Source organism: Protopterus annectens, chromosome 4.part0, assembly GCF_019279795.1.
Source record: "Protopterus annectens isolate FY-2018-M chromosome 4.part0, PAN1.0, whole genome shotgun sequence".
NCBI classification, from domain to species: domain Eukaryota; kingdom Metazoa; phylum Chordata; order Ceratodontiformes; family Protopteridae; genus Protopterus; species Protopterus annectens.
In genome coordinates, this window is record NC_056733.1 from 1,226,369,972 (window position 1) to 1,226,392,644 (window position 22,673).

The following is a 22,673-nucleotide window of genomic DNA, read 5'->3' on the forward strand; positions in this document are numbered from 1 at the left end:
TAAATAAAATGTTATGAAGCAAATAAAATAAAGCATGCAATAGGTGAATAGAAACTGTGGGCTGAGGTTTGAAAGGTGTGTGCTTCACTGAAATGCAGTGATGTAAAAATAATGCACTTGTCAAATGTTCTGGTTGAAAAATGCCAGGAAAGTATGTTTAAGTACTGGGGACAACCAAAATTATGCTATTTTTATAAGGCTTGATAAGTGAATGTACTAAAATACGCTGTGCACAGTGTTGAGAGAGTGGATGCACTATGAAGCAATGTAATAGCCAAACTGTGTGTAACATTCTGCAGGTCTGTCTTTCTAATCATTTGTCTAACAAAATCCATGTCTAAATATACTCTCCCAGATTTATGGAAGCGGCTGCTTAGGAGGAGGACGGCAGCGCGCCATGCATAATAATGAAGGTGTGCTGCCTGTGCTCCTAATCCTACACGGAGCATGGATGAGTGCAGGGGGCAAGTCTGAGAGCAGAGCTCTCACAATATACATGCCCCTGCAATGAAGGACTGAAGAATGATAGTAAACAATGAGTGGCACTGCTCATAGATGTATGTATATCCCCAGCGACATCCCCCCACATGTATGAAAGCAATACTGAAAAAGAAAAAGAAAAAGGATTTTTTTTTTAATAAAACGGATGAAGTTTAACCGTAGGTGTGTGGGTCTGCCCATCTCTTAATACAGGTTAAATAGCAGAAAGAGGATAAAAAGCAAGATATATGCGAATGAAGCAGTACAACAATAGTGTAGTGGGCAGAGCATTCACCTTACAAGCAGTCATTCCCGGTTCGAGTCCCCCTGCAGTACATTCTATTTTCTCTTCCAAATCATTTTCTATGATAAATATTTTTATTGCATAACCTAATAAATACCATATATTTCTGAACTGCAATACTGCATTTAATGTAGATATGAAGAGTCAGTGTCATAATGTTGCAAAGTCCACAGATAATCATGTGACCCATACAGTATCACAGATACAAATGGAAGGTAAACTGTGTAATGAATGATAACTCCATACATGTCTTCAAATTTCCCACCTCCATAAAAACTATTACGCTATTACTGTCTAAAATGTAGCACTAGTAAGCAGTAGTAAGTAGTAGTAAGCACTGCTAAGCACTAGTAAGCAGTAGTAAGTGGTAGTAAGCACTCTTAAGTGGGTTTAAGGCCGTTTGTGCAGGGGTAAGCAATGCACATGCAGGTGAAGCAAGATTGAAGCTATCTCTCTGTAAGCATATGTAACCGGAGGTTAGCATTGCTTACCCTTGTGCAAAGCCACACAAACCTACTTACAACTGTTCAAAAGTGCCTTGATCAGTCAGTATACATCAGCCGCTGTTCTGGGCAGGAAAAAAAATAGCCAGGCTTTGCAGGTTGTGAACCCAGGACCCTGCACTCTTCGGTCACAGTACTTAACCACTAAGCCAACACAACAGTGTATGCGAGTGAGGTTTTAATAAACAAACCTCTCCATAGGAAAACAAGCTGACCATGTAAAAGGACTTTCTATACAGCCTTATGTTGTATACCCAGCTACATCACATACAAATGTGAACTGGAGTACTGTAGTAAGCACAGACGTGAGGTGTTATTGTAATAAAGTGTAGAAGTCCCCAGGACCCTATACAGTGTATGTACACATGACTCATGGCTACCAGACACATATATAACCTGTAATGAATAATAAATCACTGCCAAAAAGCAAATATAATGCTAATTAACTGTTAAGCAATGCTAACCACTGCACATATTAGCTTGATAAGTGTAAACAATGTGTAAGGCAGCCAATTCAATCTGCCTATTGGTATACCTCTTTAACCACTGCCAACCTTAGGTAAGCAGGTGTGCCCATAGCTTAGACTTTTCAAAACCAGCCAATCATGGGAAGTGCGGGAAATTGTCCATATTTAAACTCCACAGGCAGGAATACTTCCCATAACTGGTTGTAGCTTCCTAATGCAGGTAGAATGGCTGGTGTGGGAGAAGGAACTCAATTTAGAGCACAGTGCTGGGGCATCCAGGAGTCAGAAAATCATGGTATGGCTCCTGGTAAAACAACATGAGCACAGACGACTGCAGGGCCAGTACCAAGGCTCGCAGTATAAAACAGAGGCCTGGGACAGTCTCACCCATGACCTCACAGTACCACAGGTATCCCCCGGACTGGTGAGCAGTTCAGGCACCACCATGCTGACCTGAAGTGGCGGAGGGGGATGTACTGGAACAGTGGATCCAGGAGTCTCGCCAGATACCTAATGCCCCAGTACTAAGTACTCATTCTGCTAAGTAGTTAATAATTGCCTAGCTTATGTATAGCATGGATAGGTATGGTTAAATATCTCTGTATTTCTCTGACAGCTGCAGTTGAGCAGGCTGTGAACCAGCAAGCTCATGATGCTAGGTTGCAAAGGCTGTGTCGCGAGGCAGGTTAGTAATTATTCTGCATGTACTGTCATAACAAATAAATATAAGAACATTAGAAAGTGTTGTACCAGGATAAATAAAGGTGTAATATTCTGTGAATAAAGGTATAAACCCCGGAGTGCTTCTGTTTACTCTTCTTTCATATATTGTTGTACTGTTGCATTCTATAAATAGTACTGTGGTATTAAGCAGTGTTACCCACACTGTGGTATGCAGATAAAATGTGTATGAAGTTCTGTATAACAATGTTAAAAAGTGCCAAGAGGTCAGTCATATTGTACAACTGAGGGAGACTTACATAGAAAATGTTAGAAAGCTTCACAACAATTTTTGGATAGCACAGTGTACTATAATGTTTTCTGTCACACACAGCAGGGTTTCGAATCCCGGGAGTGTTAGTAAGTTGTATGAATAATCATACCCCACAACTGTACAGATTTTGTTAGAATGTTCAGATAGAAAGCTGTATGCATAATTACACCCAACAGCTGTACAGAATTTGCTAGAATGTTCAAATAGAAGTTGTATGCATATTCATAACCCTCAACTGTCCAAATCTGTCCAGCATGTCCAGATAAATACCCCACATCACCAGCCTGGTACCCTGTTCCCCTGAAAAATTAGTGTGATGATCCAAGAAATGTAGGCTGCCATTAATGACATATAACTGATAGTCAGACCTGCACATAGTCAGAGAATGTATCTGAAAACAAACCTGTCATCCTAGCATCTCACCCAAAGTGTATGAGAGCAATACTCAAATTCTGTTGCATTAACACCTGCATCTTGTCACGCCTGTACGTAAGACAAACATACCATTATACAATATAAGGTCACTGGGTAGAGTACTAATACATGTAAGGGGCAGATCACTGCAATGACTTAGAATGTTGTGAAAACCACAAGGATATATTAGTCATTAATTTAACTCTCTCTCTCACCCCTACTATATGTGCAAAAATAACCGAATGACACACCTCAATCGGTATGTGTACACTCCAAACTTTTGTTGGGGCATATGTCCTATTGGTTTATAAATATTCACATTTGTTTCTATGCATGTGCCATGTTAAAATGGATCTAGGACATTTGATCGAAAGACCAGCAGTCTGAATCCAACCCTACCGAACACCGTTTACCGAAACTGCTTTCACCGAAAAAGCAGTTTCGGTAAACGGAAGGTAAAACACACACACACATACACAAAAACAAAAAAAACCCCACAAACACCATGTTTATGCAGGGGGGATTCACACCCAGCATCCCCCATACCCCACTAATTTTATACTCTCACTCTGAGATCACACTACAGAGGGGAAAAGGGAATATTCCCTTATCCCCACTGTAGTCCGATCTCACCCACTACTACTTCCCCCCGATTCCCTATACTTTTACGAAAGTTTTGCGAAAGCACTTTTTTCATTAAAAAGTGCTTTCACTAAACTGTGACAGCCCGTTACACTTTCAGTGAAACAGTCTTTTGGTAGACTGTCCTAGACCCGTTAAAATACCCCCATATTGGTGGCCTGTTGCCATCAGATAAACCTGAATGCTGTTGTAATGGCCACTGTTGTTCCATATATGCATGTGTTCTGCTTGCTCTGCTACTGTTTTAAATCTGGTGTCTTGGGTTAATGAGAATACCTATGCATGCTGTTATAACTAATCCTGAATGCTGTTCACTATCTTTCTTAAACCTGCTACAACATAGCTCATACGGGAAGGCCAGTCCCAGCAGACCCACCTGTCCCACCTCAGCTGGCTATGGCACAGGGGACCAACACGTCTAGGGCCCAGCCTGGGACCTCCTCCTCCATTGTTCCTGTGCCACTTTCGGGTGGAACTGCTGCAGGGGATAGGGCTCACCCCCCTGGGAGTGGGGATGGAGAAGAACCTGTCATCCATCACCATGTCCAAGCCATGGTGCGTAGGGAGCTTGATAAGGAATTTTGAGACCAGCTACACGAGCTTGAGGACCGAGTGGTGTAATTAGAGGGTGAGCCTGCCCCTCCTACACAGCCCCCAGCACAGCCACATTGGGGGCTGTGAAGGTGCAGTGCTGACTGCCCATGGGTGGGAATCTCAGTCCCACTGTTTTCATTTGGGGGATCATGGGCTTGCGACTTCCAAACACCCCTCCCCATCCAAGGTGTTTCCCTCCAACATGTGTCATATTCCACCCCTGTATGCTGTCTTGTCTGTCATCCTACCCAACCTATCCTACCCGAGCATACCTACTTTCCTTCCCCGACATCCCACTCTCACCTAAAAAAAAAGGGCAATCCCTTTCCAAAAAAAAATCATGCCCCATAGCTGTCCATTTCACACACATGTCCACTGGACACATGTAATCTGGTCCAATTGGCATCACAACATATTATTGTTGTCCTTACCCCTTTCCCAGGGGTTGGAGTGTTCAAATGTACCTCCAAATTCATTGCATATGCACAGCTGTTGCTGTCGAAGAAATGGGCAGCTATGGACCTTCCCTACACCCTTCCTGCACATCCCTAGCTATCTTGCCTACTGTCTTTCCTTCTTTGTGCCCCTTTTTCACCACTTTCCTATCACTCCTTTTTCTTTTCTTTTAAAGAAATTAGCATGGGGTAAATGGGAGTACGCACTTGTATACAGCAGTAAGGGGGTTTCAGCCTGTTTGTGCGGGAGTAAGCACTGCCTACACAGGATAAGCAATTTAGAACCTAACTGAGTGTAAGAAACTGTACCCAGAAGTTAGCAGTGTTTATCTCAGTGCAAACCCACTTACAACTGCTTTAAAGTGCATTACTCACTCAGTATCCAACACCCGGTGTTCTGCCCAGCAACAAAATAAATTGTCTCTGCAAGGCTTGAACCCAGGACCCAGTACATCATACACAAAGTGATTTACCACTAAACCATGGCAAATATACATAACCTTACTGTTTTCACAAACATATCATCCAGCAGAATCAGTCAACAGTACAGGAAATGTAGTAATATCATACCACACAACCTGTTAATGAAAAAAGTCTGGACAAAGTGTGCAAAATGTGGGTACAAATAGGGATATATGTCAAATACTGCTCTAATACACTTAAAACATTGCTAGTTACACAGTTATATGTATTACAAAACATATATAGAAAGAAATGAAGTCTGAAACAGAAAAGTGTCGGCACTAGTTACTGACTTCAGTGCTGCGATCATCCATGTCAATTGCCAAGAGAATGAGGTACAGGCCAAAAATATGAGCCAAACATGCATGGCCATATGGACAGATATATATAAGTAAATGTAGACAGATAGACAGCTATATGTGTATATATATATATATATATATATATATATATATATATGTGTGTGTGTGTGTGTGTGTGTGTGTGTGTGTGTGTGTGTGTGTGTGTGTGTGTGTGTGTGTGTGTGTGTGTGTGTGTGTGTGTGACTCACAAATCATCACATAACATCAATTGTATATAGATAGATAAATATGTTCATATGTATGTGTATGTATATGTATATATATACATATATATATATATATATATATATATATATATATATATATAGACATATACATGTAGACACATATATATGTAAGAAACTCTACCAGAAGTTAGCAGTGCTTAGCTCCATGCAAACCTGCTTAAAACTGCTTTAAAGTGCCTTAATCACTCTGTATCCAATGGACTGTGTTCTACCCAGCAATAAAATAAACAGCTCTTACAAGGCTCAAACCAAGGACCCTACACAAAGTGATTTACCACTAAGCCATGGCAGCTACAAAGAAATTTGATGTTTTCAGAAACATATAATCCAGTCTAGTCATGCAACAGTACAGAGAATGTATACCAAGATCTAGATGTATGTATGTAAATATATCTAAACAGATACAACATATCTATATATGTAGATATATATATATATATATATATATATATATATATATATATATATATATATATATATATATATATATATATATAGATATTTATATATATATATCTTGTTGTTGTTGTTTGTCTTTCGTCTTTTTCCTGGTAAGGGGTCGCCACAGCGGAACTCCAGTCCGCTAATGATTGGCAGTAGATTTTTACGATACGCTGAGATGCCAGCTCGATGCCCAACCTACAAAGAAGGTACACCCATTTACGTACACGTGTCTTTCGAATGCTACCCAACCGTGGGGAGGACATGCAGACTCCACACAGGAGGCACTACCAAGCCACTATATATATATATATATATATATATATATATATATATATATATATATATATATATATAAATATTTCTAGCACTATATGCATATATATATATATCAATATATATGCACATATATACATGCATATGCCTAAATCGACACATATATGTGCCTACACTTATATGTCTACATATACACAGCATGTTACATATGTGTATGCAGATACATATCTATGTAGGTATATGCAATATATATGTTAGCAGATATATATATATATATATATATATATATATATATATATATATATATATAGCCATACATCTGTAGATAGCAATGGCAGATTAACAAATACACATTTGATCACATGCACCGTTAATAGGGTTGAGAGGCCCCACAAACTATATGTCTTGTAGGAATAGGCATCCCCCCACAGCCAAACACATGTGAAATATAATATGTGGAAGACATCAACATCCCCAGGATACAGATACACAGACACAGATATGCAGATACAGATATACATACATATACATATATTATACATGTGACTACACATACACACACAGATATATGTACAGTAAGATACATATGTAGAAGGTGCACACAATATGGAACAGGCACTATGCCTACAGTTAACACCTGAACAACTGGAAACTGTATGGGCCTCCCATACAAAGGTCAGTCTTTGCCTGCAACATATACCCATAGAAAGGTCATAGGAAAGACACTGCACACAGGTTTGTAGAAATGGAAAACCTTTAATTGTGTACTATTACAGTTTTATATGCCATGTCATATAGCTGTCCAGACACTGGCAACCATATAAACAGAGTATTGCAACTGTGAAATAGTTACACTAATACAGTAATCTGGAAAGGTTCACAGCTGTTGCTGTCCTGGCCAGGCCCTTCAAAGTGTACAATAGTGAAGACAGACTGGCCCACAGGATACCAAACAATGAACAGTATGTACTGCAGGTGTGTAGTTCAGCAGCCTCTATCTACACTCAGTACAAACTCAGTAGGTGGTAAAGACATTATGTGATCAAATGGGTTGTAACTGTTACATAACAAGTCATAACTGACACCAGCATGAGCACACCAACAAACAGAACAGTCTGTATGGAAGGAGGCAGTAGGCTTGCAGTACCCCAATTCATGTAAGTAATGTAAATATAGGTGAAGTATACGGTACTGTACAGCTAGATACCTTACAGCAGCTCACCCCTGATACCCCCACATTTTGTAACAGCCAAGGTCATTTATGGTGCTCCTCACCTAGACTCAATAATACAGGGCCATATACCACTGTTACATACACTGGCCTCTGGAGTGCATAAGGGCAAACATGTATTGTGTAGGTGACGCCCAAACATACATGGCCCCAGCCCCACTGTATGTGTGGGGGATACAACAGCAGTAAACTGATGACAGTAATTGCAGTGTGATATGCTCACAGCCCACTACAGAACAACCCCCAACAGCATGACATATGTGCAAAGATCAGTATGTAGATGGAGGACAGAAGCTGAAACATAGCCACATATGTGGAAAACTGTTGCCATACACTAAGCAAGGTGCTGGTATTATGGGATAGTCTGCAACATACCCTTAGTCAGGAAATTGAAGTTAGAAACAGAAATGGATGTAGCCATGTACTGATAGCACTCAACACACACACTGCCAGTGTAATATCTGACACAGGACCTGTGTGGTGGCGGGCAGCACATGATAGACATACCTCTGTCTAGCAAGAGGATAGTCCCACAGTAGTGAGCTTTGCAGACATACTGCATTTGAAGGTAAACTAGTATCTACACACACACACCCTGTAACACCAGTACTATACAAAGCATAACACAGCTCTACTCACAGTCTGTCTGTAGTGCCTGATCCCCCTATAAATATGTAGCTGCCCTGAGTGTGCAAATTCTCCTGTAAGAGGTATTGCTACATGCTGTCTGTAACACTGATGCCCACACACAGAAAGGATGTCCATCACACAGGAAATTTAAAGGGACCACTGCCACATGCTGTAGGGATTTATAGTGGGTGGTTGCCATGACAGTGGTAACTGCAAGTCATATATATATATATATATATATATATATATATATATATATATATATATATATATATATATAATATCTGGATAAGTATATGTACATATATTTCCACCATATGTCCTGGACATGGAGTGTATCCCTACCCTAGTCCCTATAGTCCCAAAGTTGTAGGGCAAGGGGATGTCAGGTATGTATAGCATGTATACTAGTAGACTGTTTCTGTCATTGGGTTTGTCTTCAGAGACATGGTGTGTGTGGAAGGTCACATCTGCTTATGATATGTGTGCCATTGGCTACTGACACATATCCTAAGAAAACCATTGTAAAGTACTACTCCTAGCATGTAATGCCCCTGTGGAGTGCAGCAGAGACATTGGCCAATATATGTGGAACTTTGGACACACCCTGTACAGTTCAGAGGTATACACATAATCCCTTAGTGCACAACATGTGTACCAGGCCTGGCAATATAAATGTAGACAGCCATGTAGATGGGTATAACACATAATGCCTGGCATACATTTGCCACCATAGGTTATGCAGTCACACATTCCTGTCTGGCCTGACACATAATGACTGCTGGTACAGGGATGCCATGGCCACATACTACCCACTAGATATTGATATACATATGTACAGCATCCCACTGTTCTGTCTGATATGCATGACTTTTAAGGGAGGCCCAGCAACAGTACATCTGGCAAGCATCTGCACATGTCATCTCACTGGGTAAGTACACTAAGCTGCTAGGCATGTAACAATGCACTGTGCAGGCTACAGGCACACTGGCTCAACACTGGCCAACATCTCCAATGGGGGAATGCACATGTACCTGCGTATATTGTAGGCTCAACAGGTATGTCACAGCACAGGGTTAGATACACCTGTGTTAAAGTGCATAACCGCAACCAATGTGAACACATCCACAGCCACATATGGTAAGCTAGCATAATATTACAGTTTATGGATATCTGTTCTACACCATCCTCATTTGTGTCACTCACAGAATGACCCTACATATACTGGGCTGCTACATAGTTTGGTCTGATGGCTGTCTGTGGTATGGGACATGTATGTGCATGGTCCTACAAACGTATGCAAATACAGTACCATACAGTGGGGCAGCATGTAACATCAGATAGAAAGGGGAACTAGAACAATGACATCTACCACAGTCTGTACACAGGCTAAAGTACATATTAACAATACACACACTGCTGACATTCACCATAACTATACAGACATCAGCACTGTACAAACATCCACAGAATGTCCAGGTCATGTTATGAAATATAACCCCTACTGTACATAACATGTGTGGCAATCTGATAAATCACTGGCTTGTTATCAGATATGATGACACTAATTATGGTGTGCAGCACAAATGCACCACGTCATGCACGCCATATGTACAAAAGTTGACAGAGGTGTGGCTGACAGCACATACACAGGGCCATTATTGACATATTGCTGTGATAACCTCATACATTTACTGGTGTAACGGGGTTTTTTGCAACATATGTCCTATGAGGGATATGAAGTCAGTAACTTTCACAGCCTTCACCATCTACAGACTGCAATCTTCACACAATCTTCTGCAGTCCACAGATCGATTCTCTGTGGGTAACACATGAAACCAAAGGCACAACACTGCCCAGTCTGCAGATGACCCTGCAGTTGGGGATTCCTCATAACCATGGAACTGATGTGGCAGGTATTAAAACATGTAGGACAGCCATATCCACACCCACCCTGTTAAACCAATATTAATCCAAATGCAGTATAGTAGCATTACAGTCTGTAGTCAGGTCAGGCACATCCCCCTCCTGTTTGTTGCCCTCTTTCCACAGTGTATGTTGTTAGAATTAAATCCCCAATCCATCTGAGATGCTGTTTGCCAAACAACAGTTCTAGTTCCTGCTCACAGTGCATGAAAAGGGACAACACCACCATGATGTTCCTACATATTGGAGTGTGTATTCATGCAATTGGCTATGTGAATGTTACCACAGCTGTTCCACATGCAATCAGCTAGGGGAGGGCTGCAATTCGTGGAGAGGCCATCAGCTGATCATGAGCATCACTTAAAATACACACGTTGCTGCCTAAGCAAAGCAGGTGTGGATCTGCACATCCACCAGAGAGAGGGGGAGGGAGTGGCAGACAGAGGTTAATACATGTTAGGGAGGGGTGGGAGAGTAAAACTAAAACATTTTTGTGTCACACACCTACCAGCAGAGGGTTTCAAGCCCCTACAATTATGTAGTGCTATTACAGTTCAATGAAGTTATTGGATGTGCCACATGGGTTACTTGTTGTGGAGCACTCAGAACATATTTGTGATGGTGAGTGACATCTGCAACAGGGATATGGTAGATATATTGTAGGTGATGTACAGATTCCTATCCACATGAACAGGTGCCAGCGTCAACACAGCCACACTCTCACAGGGGTGCACACACATTGACACACTTGGTAGGGCCAGGCGTACAACTCATCAGTAGTGGGATTGCCACAACACATCACTGTGCAAGTATCACATGCACCACATGGGTCATATGGAGGTTGTATGGGCAAAGATTATGAGGAGATGTCAAACATCAGCCAGCATGCTTCAGTATGCCCATAGGGGTTGTAGTAACTGTGGATGTGGACATGCACACCATACAACACATACACAGACACACAGGGTGCCAGTTCTGACATGCATGGGTGCATGGCTGCATGGGTGTGTTGTGGTCGACTATGCCAGCAGGCTATACAAGGGTGGGTGATGGGTATAACATGGCATCAGGCCACATGACAGTGGTCTGTATTGTGGCTCAGGGTTGTAGTTTCTGCATTTGCCCACACAGGTGGGTATTGTATACCCCATCCAGTCACCTGGATGACTATTGTGTGTGGCCAATGCTGTGCATCACTTGCCATGTATGTGTTCCATAGTCCATGACATGGACAGTGTCTAGGATGTGCACACCTCCCACATGCATGTACAGTGACATGTGGAACTGTACCTGGGGTGTCTGGCCCATGTTGTGAACAAAGATTATCATCAGATGTGCCAGTCTTGCCCACCTGTGGCAGGAACTGGTAATGGGCAGCAGGGTGTCCCTGCACCTACAATATTCCCTGATGTCAGTGTCATCTGTCCATAGAGGGCATGTTGTCAGGCATGGTATGTCCATTGTGGGTCACATGTGAAGGCACCACAGGTGCTGCAGGTGTCCATTGGGGAACATGGTGGAGGTACACTGTCTGCATGTACGTGCATATTGGACAGATGGGCAGGGTGACATGTCCTCTGTAGCCCACTGCTATCACTCCATAGTTACTATCAATGGCCAGTATGCAGTGTATGACCCACATAATGACTGTTGCCCAGGCATGTGTGTGTGTATGAGAAATGTGTTGATAGTGTTGTCTGGGTAATAATGGGGTTGATAACTGTGATTGCCTGGCCTTGATGTCACATGTATGGGTATGGCTTTGCACCCCAGCCTCTAAGCTATTTTACATCTGTTATCCCTGTATGGTTGACATTGTGATATACAGTAGGGCCACCATATAAGAAATATGCAAAACCCGCTCCACACTGGCCACAGATGTCACACACTCACAACCACCTCTACACAGGATATGAGTTACAAACACATACACACATGTCATGTCGTAGAACCCCTACCTAACTAGTTTATTACAGTACAGCATAACACAGTTATAGTATGTGCCATGGACATTACTGGAATACTCCTTCCCCAAAGGTGTATTTCACAATGAATGACATCAGTAGGATTACCAAAGTAGGGTACTTGAAATGTACTGCAGGTGACTAGCCTAAAAAGCTTTGTTTCCTACACAGACAGTGAGATGGACACAAAACATCCACAACTGATATGTGTGGGTATAGAACCCCTAACTGAGGTCTACAGCACACTACAGCAAAGAGCTGTTATAGGACACACCACAGGGAGTACTATTGAACTTCTTCCCCAGGGGTGTATTTCACAATGGATGCCATGGATTACTAAAGTAGGGCATTTTAAATGTACTGTGAGTGACTAGCCTTCAAAGCATTGCTCCCTACACAGACAGTGAGACACACACAAAACATCCACAACTGACATATGTGTATATAGAACCCCTGACCAAGGTCTATAGCACGCTACAGCATGGAGTTGTTATAAGATGCACCAGAGGGATTACTAGCAAATTTCTTCCCCACGGGTGTATTTCACAATGGATGACATCAGCAGGATTACCAAACTAGGGCATTTGAAAGGTACTGTGAGTGACTAGCCTAAAAAGCACTGCTGTCTACACAGACAGTGAGACACACACAAAACTTCCACAACCAACATGTGTGGGTAGAGAACCCCTGACTGAAGTCTATAGCACACTATAGCATGGAGCTGTTATAGGACACACCACGGGGATTACTAGAGAATATTTTCCCCACAGGTGCATTTCACAATGGATGACATCAGCAGGACTACCAAAGTAGGACATTTGAAATGTACTGCAAGTGAATAGCCTAAAAAGCATTGCTCTCTACACAGACAGTGAGACACACACAAAACATCCACAACCGACATGTGTGGGTATAGAGTCCCTGACTGAGGTCTATAGCACACTACAGCATGGAGCTGTTATAGGACACACCATGGGGATTACTATAGAACTCTTTCCCCACAGGTGTATTTCACAATGGATGACATCAGCAGTATTACCAAAGTAGGGCATTTGAAATGTACTGTGAGTGACTAGCCTATAATGCATTTCTTCCTACACAGACATTGAAACACACACAAAACATGTGTGGAAATGGAACCCTCCCACAGTTCTAAATCACACTGCAGCAGTACTCAGTTACCGGACGTGTTACAGAGATTACTGGGCTACAATCTTCCCAGAGGTGTATTTCTAGGTGGGTGACATCAGCAGTCTTGCCAAAGTTGAGTATATAAATTGTAAGGAGTGTGAGTACATTAAAAGGCATTGTTCTCTACACAGTCAGACACGCACACACACACACACACACACACACACACACACACACACACACACACACACACACACACACACACAATTGTCAGGTTTGGGGTTAAAACACCTATCTAATGACTTTATCACACTACAGAAGTACACTGTTACAGGACACGCTATGGAGATTACTGGGCTGCAACTTTCCCAGAGTTGTATTTCTAGGTGGGTGACATCAGCAGCCTTGTCAAATTTGAGTATATGAATTGTAATGAGTACCCTAAAAAGCATTGTTTTCTCCACAGTCAGAGATACACAGACATGCACACACACAATCGCCAGGTCTGGGGTTAAAACACCTTCCTTGCTACTTTATCACACTACAGCAGTACACAGTTGCAGGACATGCTATGGAGATTATTGGGCTACAACCTTCCCAGAGATGAATTTATAGGTGGGTGACATCAGCAGCCTTGCCAAAGTTGAGTATATGAATTGTAAGGAGTGTGCATACCCTAAAAAGCATTGTTCACTACTCAGTCAGAGACAGCTAGACATGCACACACAGATGCCAAGTCTGGGGTTAGAACATCTACCTAATTACTTTATCACACTACAGCAGTATGCAGTTACAGGACATGCTACAGAGATTACTGGGCTATAACTTTCCCAGAGGTGTATTTCTAGGTGGGTAACATCAGCAGCCTTGCCAAGGTTGAGAATATGAATTCTAAGGAGTGTGAGTACCCTAAAAAGTATTGCTCTCTGCACAGTCAGAAACAGACACCACACACACAGTTGCCAAGCCTGGAGTTAGAACACCTACCTAATTACTTTATCACGCTACAGCAGTATGCAGTTACAGGATGCACTATAGACATTACTAAGCAGCAAACTTCCCAGAGGTGTATCTCTAGGTGGGTGACATCAGCAGCATTGCCAAAGTCGGGTATATGAATTGTAAGGAGTACCTTAAAACTACACAGTCAGAGACAGACAGACACGCACACAAACACGCACTCACTTGCCAAGTCTGGGGTTACAACTCCTACCTAACTAGTTTATCACACTTCAGTAGTACACAGTTATGGGACGTACCACATAAATTACTCAGCTACAACTCTCCTAAAGGTGTAATTCACATTGGATGACCTCAGCAGGCTTGACATAGTAAGGCTATGGGGAGGGCAGTGTGTGCAAGGGCCATAACCCGTTCATCTAGGGGTTGACACACCACATGCAGGCACACATGGGGTCATATGTCACAGGTACGTGTATACAGCTGCTAGATGACTACTTATTTGTACAGTCATGTTGCACAGCTGGCATGTGCACCACATAGTCTGTAATGCTGACAGATACTGGTGGCTAGTATCTGCAGTGAGTGACATCTGCACCTCATGTGTTTGGGGTCCTTTGGCTGTGTGCTGGGTGAGACAGGCCTGGATGGCTCCTTGTCCCAGTCACCCTCTTCCACACATCTATGTACATCTACCTTTGGCTTATTATAGTGTGTTGTTTTGACATATATGTCTGTATTCCTATCCACTGTATGTACAATGTATGAGTGGTACATACTGATGAGTGTCTGCACTAACAACTGCAACTGCCAGATATGCCTGGTCCACTGGTGTTTGCAGTCATGGGCTTCATGTGTTTAAGTGTGTGGGCAGGCCCAGTATGACCTTTCAGTATGTTGCAGACTGACATTGCCTTCATTTCTCTAAGTGTGTGAGCATGCCCAGTATGGTCATCTGTATTGCATTTGTGGATCGTGTCCAGGTAGTTTGTGCTGTAGTGCTGACCTTTGTGTTGTACACCAACAGGTAGCATGCTGTCCCTGCATGGTATCCATCGATCATTTGGCTTTGACTGTTACTACATTTCTGCATGGCAGGGGGCACACCTGACTGTTTCTACATTTCTGCACAGGAGTGGGGGGCCACACCCCTCTGTTATTACATTACTATGTAGGATGGGTGGGCACACCTGACTATTTCTACATTTCTATACAGGAGTGGGGGGGGGGCAAACCTGACTGTTATTACATTACTATGTAGGATGGGGGGGCACACATGACTATTTCTACATTTCTACACATTGTTGTGGGGGCACACCTGACTGTTTTTACATTACTATGTAGAATATGTAGGATCTATATGTGACTGTATAAAACTGCTACTGTTTAACTCTTATGTAACTATCCACATGTGGAGCTTTTCTCCCCGGGCCTCTGCTGAAAATGGACCTATGTCCAGTCGGACTATCCCGGTTAACAAATGTAAAATAAAAATAAATAAATAAAATAAATGTGGGGGGCACACGTGAAACATGTACACATTAGCTATGACCATACTGGTATGTCAGGTACTCCATTTCATTCTGTATTGCTAACTATCCTGCTGATGAGAGGCATACCAGTGTACTACAGATCGTGGCTTTGGTTGCCCTACATATTATTGTCTGACTTCCTACCCTTCAGAACCAACATCCCACTGCCTGTCCTGCTATGGTCTGTCCGTGCAGGCCTGGGTGGGGGGTTAACCATAGTTATCATTCTGTGGCCATGGCACAGGCTCTGTTTGGGTTTGTCTCCACCTGTCCTGCTGGCTGAGACTGGGGTTGGGTATGTGAACCATCCTGACTGGCATGTGTGGGTCATATGGACACACATGTCGGACAGCCCATTTCTTGCAGTGGGTTTTGTCACCCTGTGTACTACTGGCTATTATGGTGAATCCAGTATGTGTAACAGATGTCATGGTGCCACTATGGGTGTCTACTGTCTGCTGCCATAACATTCAGCCACTAAATTCCCTTGCATGCTCACATCCATACCATAGCTATAACTATATAATTATAGCTACAGGTAACAGCACATTCTACTCCATTTGGCAATTGGTAGGTTGATTGGCTTACCTTGAGGATGTGCCAGATTTGCGGATGGTGCTGGATGGCTGCCTATGTCGGATGCACATAGTACACTCCCTATACATGGTTGAACACAGGCTGTGTCATATTTGGCATCCTTTTTATTGTATGTGCGAGTCAGAGAGAGGTGTCATTCCCTGGGTCCCTACTCTGTCAGTGCATATACTATGCATTGCCTCTTTGCCAAGGCCAGGGTATACTGGGCATGCCTCCTTCTGCCTACTTGAGCAGGCTCAGGCTGTTCCTCCTCCGGGTCACTCTTTGCCTGTGCAGGCCTTGGCATTGGTGGGGGGCTGTGTGCTGTTCCTGCTGCAGCTGTTTCCACAGGATCATATTGTGTAGCATATCACATTCCATAACAATTTGTGTGCATGTAGGTGGTGAATACTGCAAGGCTCCATCGGATGTGGAACCATGACCTGAGCATCCCAAACACGTTCTATTATATGTCTGGCCTGTGCGTGTGCCTCATTATGGCATTGTTTCAGGTGTGTGTGCATTTCTGATGGGTGTCATCAGACATGGCTCCAGTGTGTACCCAGCATCCCCCACTAGGTGAGCGTAAGGGATTCCCCATTGGCAAATCCCTGGTACAGCTGCATCAGATGCCATATGTGGGAATCATCATAGATTCCAGGGCAGCCAGCGCATACATTCATTATAATGCTCTGGGCATCACAAACGACATGGCAATTGATGGAGGGGAAGCCCCTGCGGTTGATGTAGGCCCTATCCTTCTCACCAGGTGGTGCTTTGATGCATATGTGCATGCAGTCTATAGCACCAGCTACACTACCCCAGGGTATTCTGTTATTTGGTGGAAGAGATGCATATTGCTGGTCAGCACCTCACGGGTGTTGAGGAAATATATGTGCTCACTGGCATGTACTGACATGGTATCCAGGAACTGGTGGAATACTCTGGATGCTGATACCTGTGAGATCCCCATGATATCTCCAGTTGTGCTTTGGGAGGTACCTGTGGCTAGTATACCTAGGCCTACACATACCTTGGGATCCACTGGGATGAGTTCCCCTCGGTCAGTTTGGTGTATCAGGTGTGGCCAGCAGAGCTCAACAATTTGCTGTAGGAGGTCTCTGTCCACCCTATAACACTCCACTATCTCCAGCTCTTGTAGCCCCTGGTAGGTTACCCTGGGTCTGTACACTCTTCTCTGTCTCCTTACTGTGGGTTGTTCGGCAGCAGTCATATCCTCACCACCCTCAGCCTCTTGCACATGTTGTTCCATGTTGCCTGCTGCAGCCCTTCTCATTTTGTAGTTTGTTAGAATTTCCGTGCTTGTATACACCAGTGGTGTAGAATGTGGGAAACACCAGAGGGGAAGGTGTTTGCTTAGTTTACAGCAGTAGTGTTCTGGGCTGGGCTGGTCTGCTGTCTGTGTAATTGGCTGATTCTGATACAATTCACCTGCCAGCTAAGCTAGTTCTCCATGATTACCTTCCTACTGCTGTTTTCCCTTCCCATTGCCTTCCTGTTTCAGCCCAGCTGCACGTTGCACAAACAGAGTGCTCAAATGTGCACACTGCTGCTATTTCCTAGTTTAACTTCTATTTTCTTCATGTAAAACCCAGTGCGCAGTGAGCACACCCACTTACACTTTGTAAAGAGTGCTAGGCAGGTTTAGGCACACCCCCTAGCTTAGCTGTGCTAAGGTAGGAGCAAACCCGAGCCACAGGGCTCCAATCTGTTTACAGTATGCCTGGCACACACACCCATTATGTCACCTACCTCCTAGTCTTATACCCAGCAATTCATACTCTTACACTGTTGGGACCTGCCTCACATGCTGGGGAAAACTGGGATTCACTATCCTTCCCCTCATTTGCATAGGATTGCCTGCTAAAGCATAGTTACATGTCTCACACTGAGCCTCCCATCTTAGCAACCATTACTCACTGGCCAGGTTCTCTTCTGACTGCCATTGACTTGCATGGCAGAATACTGATTTTAGTTAGAATGCTCATTTTAGGTTTGTTTTCTTATTTTCCCCCCGTTCCTGTTTGCACGCCACTGCCCTATGCTTAAACAACTGAGATCGGCAAAAAAAGATTAATTTTTTTTTTTAATTTTTTTTGTTTGCAATGCCAGTGGCCTTATACTTGGCCATTGGCATGCTTCCTCAATGATTTGCAACCTTTATTTGGAGCTGTCATAGTTCCATTTTGGATTTTGTAGAAATGTACTCGGTTACTAACCAAGTACATTTCTGCAGATAACACTAGTCTTGCCCGGACTATTGCAAGCTTCCTAGATTGCAAAATCATGTCATTTGCATGGATTTCTCCTGCAAATTATGTGATTTGCATACCAGGGCTTAGTTTGTGCATGATTAGTGCACGCCATGCAGGGCATAGTGAATCCAGGGGACTGTTTCAAAAATTCAGAATATAAGGCTGGTTTCATAAAACTTTACCATATCATTTTAAGTGAATTTACATGATGAGTAGCCACATATAGGATATGTGTGTTTCAGAAAACCAAACTCTCTGATACGCACAGGCCAAGATCCTTGGTCAGCTGTGATATATGCTAATTGCCATATAATGAGCAGTCATGTATGCTACTAATGAAAAACAAAATGGTGAAGCAATTCAGAAACATATAAATGCCATACAGTGCAGCTGCCTCTTTGCTAGTCTCAGGCACAGAATCATCTAACTGCATTCAACATTTTATGGAGTACACAACACCAAGATTGAGGACCAGTACAGTGTTGATAGGAACAGCATTCAATAAAGTGTGGACATGTGCTGGCCTCATCTGCAGCTGGAAGTTGTAAAGTACCTATACTACTGGATGCTAAGGTATGTGTGGCTTTATGCATGTTAGCTACAAGGATGTTTCAGCACCTACTGGGGATACAGTGGGGGTATATCAAACATCTGTCTCGAGAATGCTCAGTCAGAGTCTCAAGGTCATGCTTCACCATGTGGGAGAGCATATGTCATTCTCACATATCACAGAAGAGAGAGCCAACACCATGCAGGATTTCTATGATACAGTCCATGTCTGAGGTACTGGGGCTACAGACTGTACCCACCTTGAAATAAAGGCCCAACCTTGTGAACTGGGAAGAAAATGCATAAATCACAAGGGCTATTACTCAACCAACTGCCAGCTGGTCTGTAATGCACAGGGTATAAAATGCAATGTGTGTGTAGACTACCAAGTTATTTATCCCAACTCCACATATTGCACACCTGTGACCTGTACCTGTATTGCATGGGTCACTTTCCACAGGATCATCTTCTTGGTGATGCCAGATATGACCTAAAATATTGGCTCAAGAAACCTTAAGAAATCCACAAAGTCAGGCAGATCATGAGTACATCCATGAACAATTACAAACAAGAAACATTATTATGTTTGTGTTTGGGTCACTAAAGGCATGCTTTCACTGTATGGATTTATCCAGTGGTGCCCTGCAGTATGACCCTGGTACACATGCAAAAATAGTGTCCGCATGTGCACTGTCACATTATATTATTACTAGGAAGCAGTTACAGAAGGATGGACACTTGTATGGACAGCCAGGACAACAGGAAGCAGAGGCTGAATGAGATGGAGGAGTTGGAAGAGGAGCCAGCAGCAGGGGATAACAATGCCAGATGGAGGTAGGGGCACTATGCAGTGGCACTAGAAAAGAGACAGTGGCCTGCACATAGCTTCAGAACATAGTATATTTGAGTAAAGCAAATATACTACAATAAAAATGATACATGCAAAACCAACACCAGCCTGTGATAACCCAAACATAGGCTGGCCACACTAAGCATCAGACATGGCATCCTATGCAACAATGCACAAAAGGCAAGGCACAATTATCAGCATTTACACATGTGAAGAAAAGGGTAAAGGAGTGCATGCCTTTTACAGCTATGTGTGTGAGTATGAGTTATAGGAAGCATGAAAGTAAAATGTACTGTTCTGTGAAATGTGCTCTGTAATTAACAGCAGAGGCAGATCCAGCACAATACAATCTAGGTAGCTGCCTAGGGCCTGGTGCTGGCTGGGCATCCTAGCCATACAACATTAACTAAAAAAATGTCTGAATATCAGAAACAGATCTACCGCTCTGCATGCAACATCTCCATTTTCATTGGCTGAAATGCAAGCCAATAAAACAGACTGGAAATGTCACACACAGAGGAAAGCAAATAAGAGAGCCTGGTAATTGGTGTAGAGATTTGGAGCACTTTTTTTTCTTTGCAGCACTGCAATCAGGTTCAGCAATAAAATGGGTGAGAGATTGCATTAAATTGAGAGAGACTTGGAACTGGCATGCGGGAGAGCATATATGGTTCTCCAATACCACAGAGGAGACAGCCAACACCATGCAGGATTTCTATGATATAGTCCATTTCTGTGGTACTGGGGCTAAAGACTGTACCCATTGTTTTCTTTGTAGCATTACTAACAGGGGCAGTATTAAAACAGACAGGAGATCCCATTGAACTGAGAAAGATTTTTTCTTTTTTTGCATTAGCACATTAAGACATAAGCACTTTATGAAATGGTCTTTAACAGTGAATGGGAGAGGAACCATTTGTCTAGTACTGCTATTTCTAATGTAGAAGTATATGTGCGTGTGTGTGTGTGTGTGTGTGTGTGTGTGTGTGTGTGTGTGTGTGTGTGTGTGTGTGTGTGTGTGTGTGTGTGTGTGTGTGTATGTGTGTGTGTGTGTGTGTTTGTGTGTGTGTTTGTGTGTGTGTGTGTGTGTGTGTGAGTGTGTGTACATGTGTGTGTTTTAAACTTGGATTGGAAACATCCACAAATCACTTTTGCTTCTGCTTTATACCTTGAAAAGGTTGCCATTTTTTTCTTTTTCAGAAAATATGTAATATTTATGCTTTTTTGTTTGTTTTGTTTTTTGCATTTATTATCCATGTTCCAAAAGCAGTACAGTCAAATTACTTGCAGTGAGTCATACAGTTGGAAAACAGAAGTAGAAAGACTCAAACCCAGTACACCGACTACTGGAAGCAGATTATTAATAGCTTAGAACCTTAAACTTCCATAGTAGCTGGCAATATTTAAAATATCAGTCTTTTGAGGGTTTTGTCTCTCTCCCCACATTGCATTTGGCTTTGTCCAGAATTCTTGACCACAGAAATCGAGAAGTATTTTTGGCTGCTCTTTGTTAAAGTTATGATTTCCTCACAAAATGTTCCTGATTGCAGTCATCACATAATGTTAAGTATGTGGATCCTTCGGAAAAGTTTTACTTAAGCAAAATGTCTCATTCTAGCAGCTTTCTAAAACTATAGGCAGCAATCTCAGTAGCTTGATAAGTGGCATGCATGCCTTCAGTGCTACAAGATCAGAAGGCTGTGAGTTCTATTCCCCACACCAAAAAGTTGGATTACTTTCCAATACTGATACTGCAATATAGTATGAAAAGAGTGTGGTCCTTTAGATGAGTTGGTAAACTGAGGCCCCTTCTGTCTAAGTAGCTGTTAGTTCAGATTGATGGGCAGTGCAGCAGTTTGTATTGTTTGTTCTCTGGTTCAATTGTCATCTAGGGTGCCTGTTGTGTGGAGACAGCATTGTTCTCCCTGCATTTGTATGTGTTTTCTACTACATTCTAAAGCCATGTGTCTGAAGTGTTTCAACCAAGCCTCTGCTGAAAATGTGCTCTGTCCAAGTCAGACTTTTTTCCAGTAAATAAATAAATAAAATGTTCCATGGCACTTATCAAAAAGAGGAGTGGAAGGGTCTTGGCCAAATTTCATCTACTTAGTATGAATGCCATTTTGGGTTTCCCTTTGAAAGAATATAAAATAAATAAAATGAATATTTAACATCTATTCAACTGTCTGTGTCTTTGTCGCTGATTGTTAGATAAGTGATTGAGCAGATAAGAGAGTTTAAATGGGTTGTACTTTATATTTGTTAAGTGAGCTAAGATATATTTCTTATTCACTATTTATGAATTAATATATTCATTCATTTGATCTCAAGTAGCTATGCTAGATGTACAATCAAACAAGTTGCTGTAAATGATTTTCTTTTTTTTTTTCTTGTTTGTGTACATACAAAAGGCATAATCTCCAATTA